This window comes from Desmodus rotundus, chromosome 13 (genome assembly GCF_022682495.2).
Source record: "Desmodus rotundus isolate HL8 chromosome 13, HLdesRot8A.1, whole genome shotgun sequence".
NCBI classification, from domain to species: Eukaryota; Metazoa; Chordata; class Mammalia; order Chiroptera; family Phyllostomidae; genus Desmodus; species Desmodus rotundus.
Genome location: NC_071399.1, coordinates 86,130,416 through 86,142,489, shown reverse-complemented (window position 1 = coordinate 86,142,489; position 12,074 = coordinate 86,130,416). Strand labels below are relative to the sequence as shown.

Below are 12,074 nucleotides of genomic sequence, written 5' to 3'. Positions count from 1 at the left end.
GCACAAGGCAGATGCTCCAAATTTCTCCTCCTTTCACTCCAAGGCCCCCAGTGACTTCACAGGTCAATATTCACCCCCAAGTTCTCTGACCTCTTTTCCCTCTTTAGCCAATGCCTTTTTTTCGAACTTCAAGCTCTTCTGTTACTTGGATTTGACACCGCAAAGGAACTCAGAAAGCGACTCTCCACCTTAGTGATTGCAAACACTTCCAAATATTCAATCGTTTTTTCTTTCCCTTTTTTTGTTCACATTAGAGTGCATCCATCCATGCGGGGGGGGGGGGGGACAAGCAACGTATATAGTGCAGCTAAATCGCGGCTTGTAAAGAGCAAGGCAGAAGGATTCTCATGTAATAGTTTGACACGACAATAAAGAAACTCTGTAATGACTGAAAACGGACGGAACAGGAAGTCGCCCAGAATTGAGTAATACCTTGTTCTAAGCCAACGCGAAAGGCGCCGAAATAGCTCAGTTGGGAGAGCGTTAGACTGAAGATCTAAAGGTCCCTGGTTCGATCCCGGGTTTCGGCAGACCTTCTTTTCAAGAAAGAACTAACTAATTTATTTATTGGAAGGGATTCAAGTCTTATACCATCTTCTGCAGGACTAAACTGACTCACTCCTGCCGGCTCAACTGAAAACTGGGACTAGAGAAGCAGCCACTCGGCACCGCCATTTCTGGGGCGCCTTCCGGGCGGCCGTCGGGGGCGTTGCTGCGCGTGCGCGATGCGGGGCCGGGGGGGGGGGGGGGCGGCTGGCGAAGCCCCCCTCCCGCCGAGACCGGACCGGGACCCGGACCGCGACCTCGGCCGCCCCAGGTCCCGTGCAGGTCTCAGCGCCCAGGAATCCCGGGTGGCACTGCCTTGAGGGCAGGGGCGAGAAAGGAGTCCATCTCTCTCGGGGGACGAGAGAGACGACTTCGTCCCAAATTTCATTCCCCAAAGCATCGCAACGTCAAAAGCCAAACCCTACTGTTCAACCAAATGGGGGCGGCTCGGTATTTCTGGCTAGAGGCGCGGGCAGGGCAGCCCGGGTGGCGCCAGCAGTTTCTGGCCCAGCGGGGAAAGACGTGGCGGCTTTGCAGCTCTAAAACTACCCAGTCTCCCAGCTCTGCAGCTTTGTGTGGAATCCAGACCAGCGGTTCCCAAAGTGTGGTCCCTGGTCCAGCATCTTCATCTTCACCTGCGAACTAGTTAGAAATCCGTCTCTGTGCCCCGTCTCAGACGGGACGAATCACAGACTTGTTTCCAACGCTACGCTAGGGGTTAGATTCTTTTATGTAGACATTCCTATTTTCTTTTCTTTAAAAAAAATTTTTTGTTGTTGTTGTTCTCCTATTTCTAAAAGAGCTTTTTACCACGACTTTTTGTGAACACACTTTTCCCATTTGCTGTCTTTTTGTTCTGCAGGTCTGAATACAACTTTGGCATGGGTTCGAAATTCATTTTTCTTAAAGAATTTTTGCTTTCACAATAAATGTGTAGGAGGTGGATGTGCAGGGTATCACCTTTCCTAGCTACCTGTGGGAGCCCACCTCAAGGCTAAACTAGATGGTATGGAGTAAAGAAAGTAGAGGCCCCAGATGCCTTATTCTGTATTGTGTGGCTCCCTCAGCTGAGCCAGGACTCAAGGGCAGGAGGTCAGGGATGTGAATTAGAATTACAGGAGGAAGAAATTTTAATCTATTGGAGTAACTAGAAAATGAGTTATACAGGTTAGTGGGGTGCTGACTTACAGATAAAAGCCAGTCACTTATTGGATTTATACATTTGGGCTTGTGTATCGTCCGGTTCTGCTGTTTTGTGAGGGAAAGGCAACTCACATTTACGAAGTACTGTATACTCTCAGGTTATTAATTCATTCATCAATTGGACATTAATTAACTGACCTCCCACTATGTTCCAGGCATTATTTGATCTTCCTAACTACCTTATGAAGTAGGTATCATCTTCATTTTACATATAACAGTTCTTTAGGATTGCAAGGATTAAATATATATCAGGCATCTAACACCTGCCACCTCCTAGTTACTATACGTGAATGCAGTATTGGTTGGGTTGCTTGGTTAAGACGTGTGGGTAAAAGTGGAGGTAATTGTAGGATGAAACGAAAGGCTTTTGCTGGTTAATCAGAAAGGGCTCTGTGGGGAAGTAGGTCTTGTTGGGCCCTCAGAGGAAGATTTGGGTAGGGAAAGACCACACAGGACCAGCCAGCTCCCCATGCGTTTAAAGGGGAGGGGAAGGTGAAGATGCTGAATGTCAGCGTCGTTTCAGACACTGCGGGGCAGACCCCATAACCCCATGCATTTGCTCCTGGAGTAGGAACAGGTGCTATCAGCAGGAGGTTAGAGGAGCACAGCTGGTTAGAAGTTGGAAGAGGGAAAAATGAGAGAGGGTAGTTTGGGCAGGCCTCCGCCAGGGGGTGGGGGGAGGTCATACATGGTTTGTTGGCCTTGTGTGGGAGAGGAATGATCAAGAAGGTAGGCAGTATTTAAAAATTTATATATACAGACACATACATATGATTGTAAAAATAGATATAGGCAGTGTATGTATATAATGTTTTCTTTTACTTTAGGAAGTATAAAAAGGTAATCTGATCACTTTTACTGCCTTTCACTGAAGTGGGAAGTGCTCTGAGAGATGTCAAACTTTGCATTTCTCGGGGAGTGAAGGCTGACAAAGACTGGACATGAGCTGTCTCCCAGGAACCCCTCTGACACGGGGCCGCTCCGGGAGCTCTTCACCACTGAGAGGGAGGCGAAGGGTGAAGTGTGGAAGTGTGGAGTCAGCCTTTCCTTTAGAAAAGAAATGCTTTCGATGGAAAGAACACAACCAGCATGAAACATTTATGAGTCCGTGTTCAGCCCAGCGCTCTATTAGCAGCAGAAATGTTGTGAATGTCCTCCTGGCTCAGACATTTATCCACGCGGAGAGGGGGAAAGCATCTTCTCAAATTTCCTTGGGAAGGTTTTAGAAAGAAACCTGGGAGATCTGGCTCATCTGACAAATTTCTAAGGTGATTCGCAAGCTCACTGCTAAATGACTGTTTAGTTCTTAATTATTCTGGATACTACTTTCATTTTAGGCCAGGATTGTGATATAGGGAAGCTGTTACGATTGTTAAATAGAATTAAACTAGATGAGCATTTAATAATTCATTGAGGCCTTTTGTGTAATGGATGTGTACATGCATTAATGTCCATTCTATTGGGTCCTACGTCTCCTCTCTTCCATGCATAGTGGTTTATGGCTCTTTAGTTTCGTGTTACACCATGCATCATATCTGATTTATCTGATGTTGTGCCCTGGTCAGAAATACAGCTCCTGTTTGGATTTGCCTCAGATTCCGGAACTATGTGGATCTTGCACCATCATCTTTAAGATGTAGTGTCGGGATGGACCACCTTGTTTAAGTGTAGTTCGCTCATCTAACTGAAAATCGTCAAGAATTGTTTGTAGTCCCCCCCGTTGGATGCAATGTTTGGGAGAGGGCCAACAGACACCAGGGGAAGCAAACAGGATAGTTTGAGCAAAGGCAAGGGTCTTCTTATAACAGACCCCGAGTCACATACTCGTCCCATAAATTCCAATTTTCATATAATGAGTTGTCGTAAACAGGGCACCCAGATATTTGCCTGTTCACTGCCTGTCATATTCTACGGTGCATTTGGAGCAACGCCTTCCCTTCCATACTTCGTTGCCTCTCTGGTTGAAAGCACCAGGAATAACCAGAGTCACCGTGTCTGGAGGGTGTGGTCTGTGTGCCAGGCACCCTAACGAGCCCTTTCCACATCACACCTGTTCATAGCCCTTTGTGGTAGGAGCCGTAGCTGAATATACATTTTTAAAAAATGCTATTAGGCGTGCTGTTGTGAAAAGCCAGCATAATTCTGAGAGGTATTAAAATAGAACGTTAGCTCTAAAAATAAAGTAATAGGTCTTTTATATGTCGTTGGTGAGACCCACATTAGAGCATTTGGTTCAGTTTTGATGAACTTGAGAGGGTTAATGCAGAACAAAAATACGATTAAGGAATAAGAGAATTATTTCCATAAAAGAACAAAAAAGAAAGATATGAAACAGACTTCCTAAGATAAAAGAAAGCGAAGGGTAACTTGATTACTGTCTTCAAATTATTGTTTCTCAAGAGCATACAGGGTCTGGCGCAGGTAACGCCTCTTTTTTATTACAAAATCATAAGCATGTTGTTCTGCAACGTAAACAGTATCACAGTCAAACACACCACATGACATTTTAGGGCAACCATTCAAATTAACACTATACATTATCACACCCATGTTGTTACCCTACCACCACACTCAAGCAGGCGCCACTTCTGCCGGGCCCTGTATAATTTTTAAGAAGATGCCACGAGAAAATATGGGTCTAGATGAAGGCATGAGTGATTGCTGTTTGCTAAAGGGGGGAATCATGATAAAATATTCTATCTAGTTTTGTGGTAGAAAAGCATCTGGCCAAGATTGGGTAATCTAGAGAATCGCTGTCGAGTAGATTTGTCTGTGTTTAGGGGGACAGCTAATCAACTTTATTAGGTAGAGGAGGAAGAAACATTTCCCCACTAGCCTTGGAGGTTCTTGGCTGGGGCCTTGTAACTTAGGCTGACACATGTTGAAAGTGGCATGTTTAGATTGGCAAATTCTGCCCCCCCAGGCACTTCGAAAATCTTAATTTATTTTTTTTAGAATTGATCATTGAATCACACGGTGAGAAATTTAAACAGAGAAGGATGTATACAATGAAAGGTACATTTCCATTTTAGCTTTGAGCTGAGTTATCCTCTGCAAAGATGCCCATTGTTGGTAGCTTCTAGTGTATCCTTCGGTCGAGCATTTTCATATATGCAATCACACAGAACATTTTATACAAATAGCATCATTACTATGCATACTGTCCTAAATTTTTTTTTCTAAAGATCTACATTACTTCTTCTTTTCACATAGCACCATACTTGCTTTTTCTCTTTCCTTTTTATCTTAATTGGTTGTAAACTTGAGCTGAACTTTTAAACTGTATTTAGTATACTGTAGGTTTCAGAAATAAACTCACCCAATATCAATCGTTACATCCCCTGATTGAATCGGATTCTAAAGATATGATTACAAAGGGCTTTAATATTAAATCCACAAACAGGGTCTAAATTTGAATGGTCTGATCTCTTATTCCAAGAACAATTATTAACAGAAAGACTTGGTTTTATTCCTTTTGAAAACGGAAGGCCTACTGTGGTAAGTAGCTTCAGCTATTGATTAAATAAGGATGAAATAAATACAGGTATACAGCAGCATAAAAACATTTCCCTTTGAAGCATTTCTTATGTCAAGTTGGTGAATAGCTCAGATAAAAATAATGAGATGCCTGTTTGTTTCACATCCTATTTCTTCAGCTGTGTCTAATTCACACCATTTTCCAAGTTCTCTCAAGTGTTGCCTCCTCATGAAACCTTTTCCCGGAGCTTAAGCTAATGTTGCTCCCCCCCATTTTGCCCTCCCAAAGAGCTCACGGCTGTGCATTGGGCATGGGATCCTGCCCTGGCTTTCATTTTCAGTTTTGCATGCGTTCTCATTTCCTGTGGCAACATGCTACCTACTCAAACAAGGCGGCGTTGACTTCAGGGAGAGGTACTTCAGAGTTTCAATGTTCTAGCAGGAAAACTCAAGTGTGATTGGGAGTGGTGCTCTGAAAAGGCTCATGTGACCCAGAGTAGCAGCTGGAGGGGTGTGGGATGAATACCCCTAGAAGGTGGAGTAGCGCTAGGGCTCTCAGGACAGAAGGAAAAGGGCAAAGACAGCAAGGTCAACCGAGGCAGGAAGCAGGCGTAGGGGTAGCAAAGCCTCTCCCCTGCAGTGCTGGGGGCAGCGGGTGGAGAAGCAGAGGGGTGGCTGACAGCGGATCTAGCTGTTAAGATGGGAATCCTCAGCAAAGAGCTTGTATCCAGGCAGAGAGAGCCACTTCAGCAAAGTCCAAATGCAACTTTATTTCTTTTAAATCTGAGCTCTCAGGTGCATTTGTGATAGGCAGGGGAGAGCCTGTCACCCTCAGCCAAGCGGACTGAAGACTATGGCCACAATTTACATTTGGGAAAAAAAATGGCTGGTGCACCAAAACCATGTGCTTTGTTGAATGCAGTGGGTGCAGAGGAGGAAAGGCAGCCCAGCAGGACGCAGAGAGGGCTGACACCAAGGTGCCACAGCTGCACGTGTTCACGTGGGGAGAGGTCAAGAGCACAGCTCTGGAGGCAGGTGGCTGGCCCTGAACTCTGACTCCACCTATTGGCTGGGTCTGTTCACAAGTTCTCTAACCCTGCTCTGTGTCAGCCTCCTCACTGTCAAAGGGAGGAAAGGAAAAACACTCGTTTGGTAAGGCTGTTGTGAGAATTAGAAGGGGGAGTCTATGAAGAGTGCTCAGCAGGTGGTGCCAGGCACATTCCGCGCGCACAGCCAGCGCCCCCGGCCCGCTGCTCTCTCCCTTCAGTTTAAAGAGCAGTTGAAACAGTTGAAACAGCCACTCCACCTGGCTACCCTGGAAAGCTAGGTGTGCCTCCACTCTGCCTCCCACACTTTATCCACATATCCGTCCAGAGAATATTTTGTTGTATTTCACTGGTCTTTTTTCCTGACTGGCTGCTATCATCTCCTTACGCTCACCATGCCTGTGCATACCAGAGAGCACACAGTAGGGGCTGAATGCATATTAACACATCTTCTCCCCTTTCCTTCTCCTGGTGGCCGTCACCACTATGTCATTGTCCCTGGCTTACTTGTTTTCATTATACTCCCTAACAAGAGAATGAACTCCTTGGAGGGGCTAGACCGAGCGTCCCATTCTTTTGCATGCCTCCTATCATGGAGCACTGTGCCAGAAATATTTTTAGGTTCTCGGGAAATGCTTCTTGATGTTTATTGATGTGACAGTAAGCAACCCTTTTAGAAGGACTAGAAAGGTTGTGTGGTTAATTTAAGATTACGGATGACTTTCAGTGTTTTCTTTTTTGGTAATCTGTACTTTAAAAAATTTCTTATTTGCATAATTAAATTGTTCTTATTCACATAATTAAAAAAGGTGGGGAGAAAAAGGACTCTAAACCTTCTTCAACATAGCAGAACAGGACAGCAGAAAGCTGCATCTCTTTGTTCACGTTCCAAAGGAAGCCTGGGCCTGTCTTAGTATAACAGAGACAAGTTGAGTCATTTTGCAGACCGGGACCTGCAAGGGCACGAGCCAGGGTGAATTTAGGTCGTAAACCCGGGAGCTAGGATCACGGTCACACGTTACATGATGGCAGTTAATAAATGCCTTCCTAACAACAGTCAAAATGTTCTCTCCACCATTCAACTTCCTTACTATGTTCTGACGGCTATTTTTAAATGTAAGATTTAAATAACCTTCTAGATAAACAGGGTTGAGAAAACCTTCCAGATGTAACAGAGATTGAAAGCTAAATAAAGGTTTGTGTTCCGAAGGCTATAAAGAAAGCAAACAGCCAAACACAAATAGAAACATGTCTTAATCCTGTAAACGTTTGACTGAATGCATGCATTATCAGTTCATTATTCGCCGCGCAGGTGTTGGTCTTCAGCAGGTGTGCTTGGGAGGTCCCCTTTGAAGAGCAGCTGCTGGACATCACAGGCCCGGGCAGCTGCCGGAACATTATCCCGTCCAGTGTCAATGTTAAACCGCCCGGTCCAGGCCTTTTGGTGTATGGTATTCTTGAGGGTTGGACCTGTCAACCTTAGATCCTAGATGTACCTGCCACTGGCCCTTGGCAGCTGCCACGTCACGTCTCTGGGCCCATACTTTGGTCCACTGGGCCTTAAATAAAGGGTTCATTTTCTCTAAATGTGCAAGAGCTTTCTGCCATTCATCAGCTTCTGAGCTGGTTCTTGAGACCATTTTGGAAGCACAGCCCAACTTTTCCCTGAAGTTCAGGGCTATACAATTTCCTGATAACACCTTGCTGGGGATGCCGGATAAGCTGGAGTGACTTAGGTTTTCCATGGAGCCTCTGTGGAGTGGCAATAGCTGTTTCCCTTTAAGAGGGCAACCTAGGCTGGGCTATGTCAGCTAAAAGTACGATTATTAGTGCTTATTTGCAACTCTGCATGCTTACCAACTCAAACGTTTAGATGGGGTCATGGTAATGGTAATAACTCAGAATTTGCTGACTTTTGTGCCCCAACTGTTTATTGAGGACCTCAGCAACCAGCAAGAATCTCACTTGTACCTGTCGGGGGTAATTCATGTATTCTCACAAATAAATCTCAGCTTGCCAGGCACCGCCATTGGACCTCTGGTCTACCAGGTTTCTCTCGTGTCCTGCTTGGCCTCATGGACGCTGAGTGGTGCTGTGGTTCTGCATTAGAGAGCTGCTGGCGAGTCTGGAAGCACCCTTATCTGACAGATCTTTAAGACAGATCTCCTTCAGTTCCTGCCTGAGGTCCTAACAGGTACCGTTTCCATTTCATTTCTCCCTATTATTTCCCTAGTCATTGCAGCTGCAATGCTTCCTTCTTATTTAAGCCAGAAACCTAAAGTTCCTTTGCAGTTCATGTCATAGAAATGAATTGTCTCGGGTCTATTATACCCTTTAGTCAAACACAACCATATACCCTGAACCTCAGTAATATATATATAATATATATTATAACATATATAATATATATAATATAATATATAATTAATATAATATATAGTATATAATATGTATACTATATATTATATATAGTAATATATATATAACTAAAATCGCATAAAAATGAGTACATAGAATGTATTCTAAATTGTATATACCAATAAGCTGAAACCAAATCCTTCAAGTAGAGTCAGATATTGGGACATTTCAAGCAGCTTAATCATGTGGGCCCCTTAAAATATTTATGCAACATTTATTTGGATGACATGGGGGAAGGGGGGAGGATGTGACAGCAAGTGGCCTCCAAATTTCCCTACTTCACACAAGTCAAAGCATTTAAAAAACTCTCCCCACCCTCTGTAGAAGGTACTCCAGCAGCTTTCAGATGTTGTTTGAGAATGTTCCTTGCAGATCTCCCTCCCCCGCCCAGAACAGCTATTGCAGTACTGTCCCGGAAGCTGTCCCGGAAACTGTCCCGCCAGACTTCCTCTTGGCTGGTCAGCCTGTGCTTTCCAGGCTTTGAAACAAATCACCCAGTGATCAGGGCTGAGCAAAAGCTCACGGCGAGATGGCTACTCGCTGGCATCCCAGCACTCTCTGCTCCCAGCACTTGAGCTGTATGCTTGCCAGGAGTCATTTTATTTTTCTTGTTTCCAAACCTAGTCATGCCAGTTGTACTTATTATTGTGTAAGTGTGAAAAGCAAAAGACAAAGAAATAATTGGAGTGTCTAGGAAAATGAAGGTGGATTCTTTCGAAAGGCTTAATAAAATGCAGTTGTCAGCTGATAGATATTATAAGCCTGTAAGGGGGTGGGGAGGGGCTCAGCACCTTGACCTGTGGTACTTCCCATTCAACTTGACCCGGGAACTTGACAGTTCTTCCCTTGAGAAGACACCACCTTTGATTTGACAGGAAACTTATTTGATTACTTTGTCTTTGTTGGAGCACTGGACATGATGGGTTAGCTGATGAAGAAAGATAAATTTAAAAATCGGGGAAATTGTGAATGTAGAAGGAGGTGGTGTCCAACTTGTTTCGTAAGAATTATTATGACTTTGTCCCAGTGGGAGTCATGGGAGGTGCATCGTGGTGTGATACACGCAACAAGGTTAATCAGCCAGCTCCTACTCAAGCAAGGTATCCATGCATCCAAAGATTGTGAATGAATGAACAGTGAAACGTTTGGAGGCAAAGTGTTTAAGGTGCCAGTGTCCTTTTTAACCAACTCTTTCATTGACCAGTCCTACTGATCAGTGAGATACCAGTAGGCATCTCCTCCATTTCTTTCAACTAGGGTGTTCTCTAAGATCCAGTGATTACAGCTCTCTCCAGCTGCTCACTTTCCTGTGGTGTTTGGCCGGCCTCGGGGGATTGGCGCCGTGCTGCCTGGTTAGCCCCTCCTATAGTGCTGCCTGCACCTGAGATTTAAAAAAAAATTCCAAGTAAATATTTTGGGTAAGATGTTAGTAAGCTTTCTTTGAAGAAAGCAAATTTTATAGTCTCGTAACTTTTAAAGAAAAGATTTTTATTTATTTATCTTTATAGGGAGGTGGTGGGAGGGAGAAAGAGAGGGAGAGAAACATCAGTGTGAGAGAGAAACAGCAGTTGCCTCTCACATGGGCCCTGACCAGGGACCAAACCCACAACCCAAGCGTGCGCCCTGACGGGGAATCGAACCGGCGATCCTTTGCTTTGTGGGACAACATCCAACCCACTGAGCCACACGGGTCAGGGCCACAGTTTAATAACTTAGGAAGTGGCTGGGTTAAACAAATAAAATACTTTTTTGTTTGTTTATTCTTTACTGCCAAATTTTCAGATCCTCTTGTTTTATAATTGGGAGAAAGAAAAGGGGCTTGGGGAGAAGGGCCATAGTAAATATTTGTCATTTCCCAAACTCGGTTTGACACGGAGACCCTTTTCTAAGAACTGCCATTTGACTAAATCAGAATAATCGTATTACTCAGACACAGTCAAGGAAATTCTCTGTGATGGGTTTTTAGTGTCTTTAGACTGGATTTTCAGTTCCTCGAGGACGGGAATTGTGTGGTGTTCATCATTACGTTCGTTCATCATGCGCCTCCCTCAGTGCCTGACCCCCACACTCCCTCAGTGAGCCCGTGCATTGCCAAACTGGGGCTTGACATCAGGCAGAAGGACTCTGCCGCCCACATCCTACCGGTCACCTCCTCCTATCTTCATTGAGTGCATGGCCCAATGTCTGGAACTCTATTCTGTCTCTATGAGCTTTCATTGAGTTTAAATGGCTGTGGTTGATCTTATCTAAATATTGAGCATGTAAGTTATAATTAGGAATTTTTAAAATAGCCAGATCTACCTTTTGGAGAGAAAAAGTTATTCTAGAAAGGCTACACTCGGTACCAGCAGCTCCATCCGGCTTCACTGCAGGGAGTACGTTTTGATCTGGGATCGTGCCGGGAAGGCGTGCAGGTCTCAGTCTTTTTGTCTTCTAACCGCCTCATTAGAAAACCGGATCCTCAGGCTCGACTTAAAGTACACCCATTTTCAGAGACACAGGGAAGGTGGCTTAGAATGACATTTTTGCAAGATTTTGGGCGCCCGCTATGGTTCTGTGACACTCGGCACGACTATAGAAGACTGCACACGCAGCGCACTCGCAGTCTCTGCGCGCACACGCGCCATGGCTTTCCCCTTTGACGCGGGGTCGGAGGCTATTTTCCAGCTGTGCCGCCAGAATAGATTAATTTTGTCATTACTCTTTCTCAATTTCCACCTTTGACCAAGAAAAAAGAGGTTAATTGTGTGCCATTTCTCAGGAGAATGAGGTATCAGCATTTTAATTCCTGATATTTTATGAATTGTGGGCAGCTAATTAAAACTTAAAGATTAGAGGAGCTATTTTGGCTAAGAGGCCATTTGGAGGATTGTGAAGTGAAGAGAACAAAGGGTTGTCTTTTCTTTCTGTTCCTACAGCTGAAATGAAGCTTCGTGCTGAAATAGAGGCTTCAATTGTTTTACATGCTGAGTATTCACTGTATTGATTTTAATTTAAATTTTGCAGCAAATGGTACAATGCATGAAAGCAATTAAGGGGTTAAGATTGGGACTATTGGGGATCTTAAATAGCAAGATCTGGGTTTGGAGGCTCCATTTGACCCTTCTTGACTTCTGAGAGACATCTTCAAGTCAGACAGGAATCGCTTACAGATTCTATTAAACGGCCTTAATTACCATCTCAGAGCTCAATACACATTTAGATTTTCTCTGCTGTTCTCCTCACAGTTAACTGTTTAAGTTGCTCTGTAATAGACTAAGGGACCTGCCACAAGCATTGGGCTTTTTCTTGGCTCCTTTATTACTGGTTCATTCACTTATATTGTTCTTTAGATTCCACATATAAGTGAAATCATGTGGCATTTGTCTGACTTATTCTGTCTGA

General features: G+C 44.3%; 1 non-coding gene across 1 annotated transcript; it reads left to right on the top strand.

The window, feature by feature from the left end:
- Window positions 1-457: 457 nt before the first annotated feature.
- TRNAF-GAA (transfer RNA phenylalanine (anticodon GAA)) lies at window positions 458-530 on the top strand. Its single transcript has one exon. It is a non-coding gene; the product is annotated as a tRNA-Phe (tRNA).
- The last annotated feature ends 11,544 nt before the right edge of the window (window positions 531-12,074 follow it).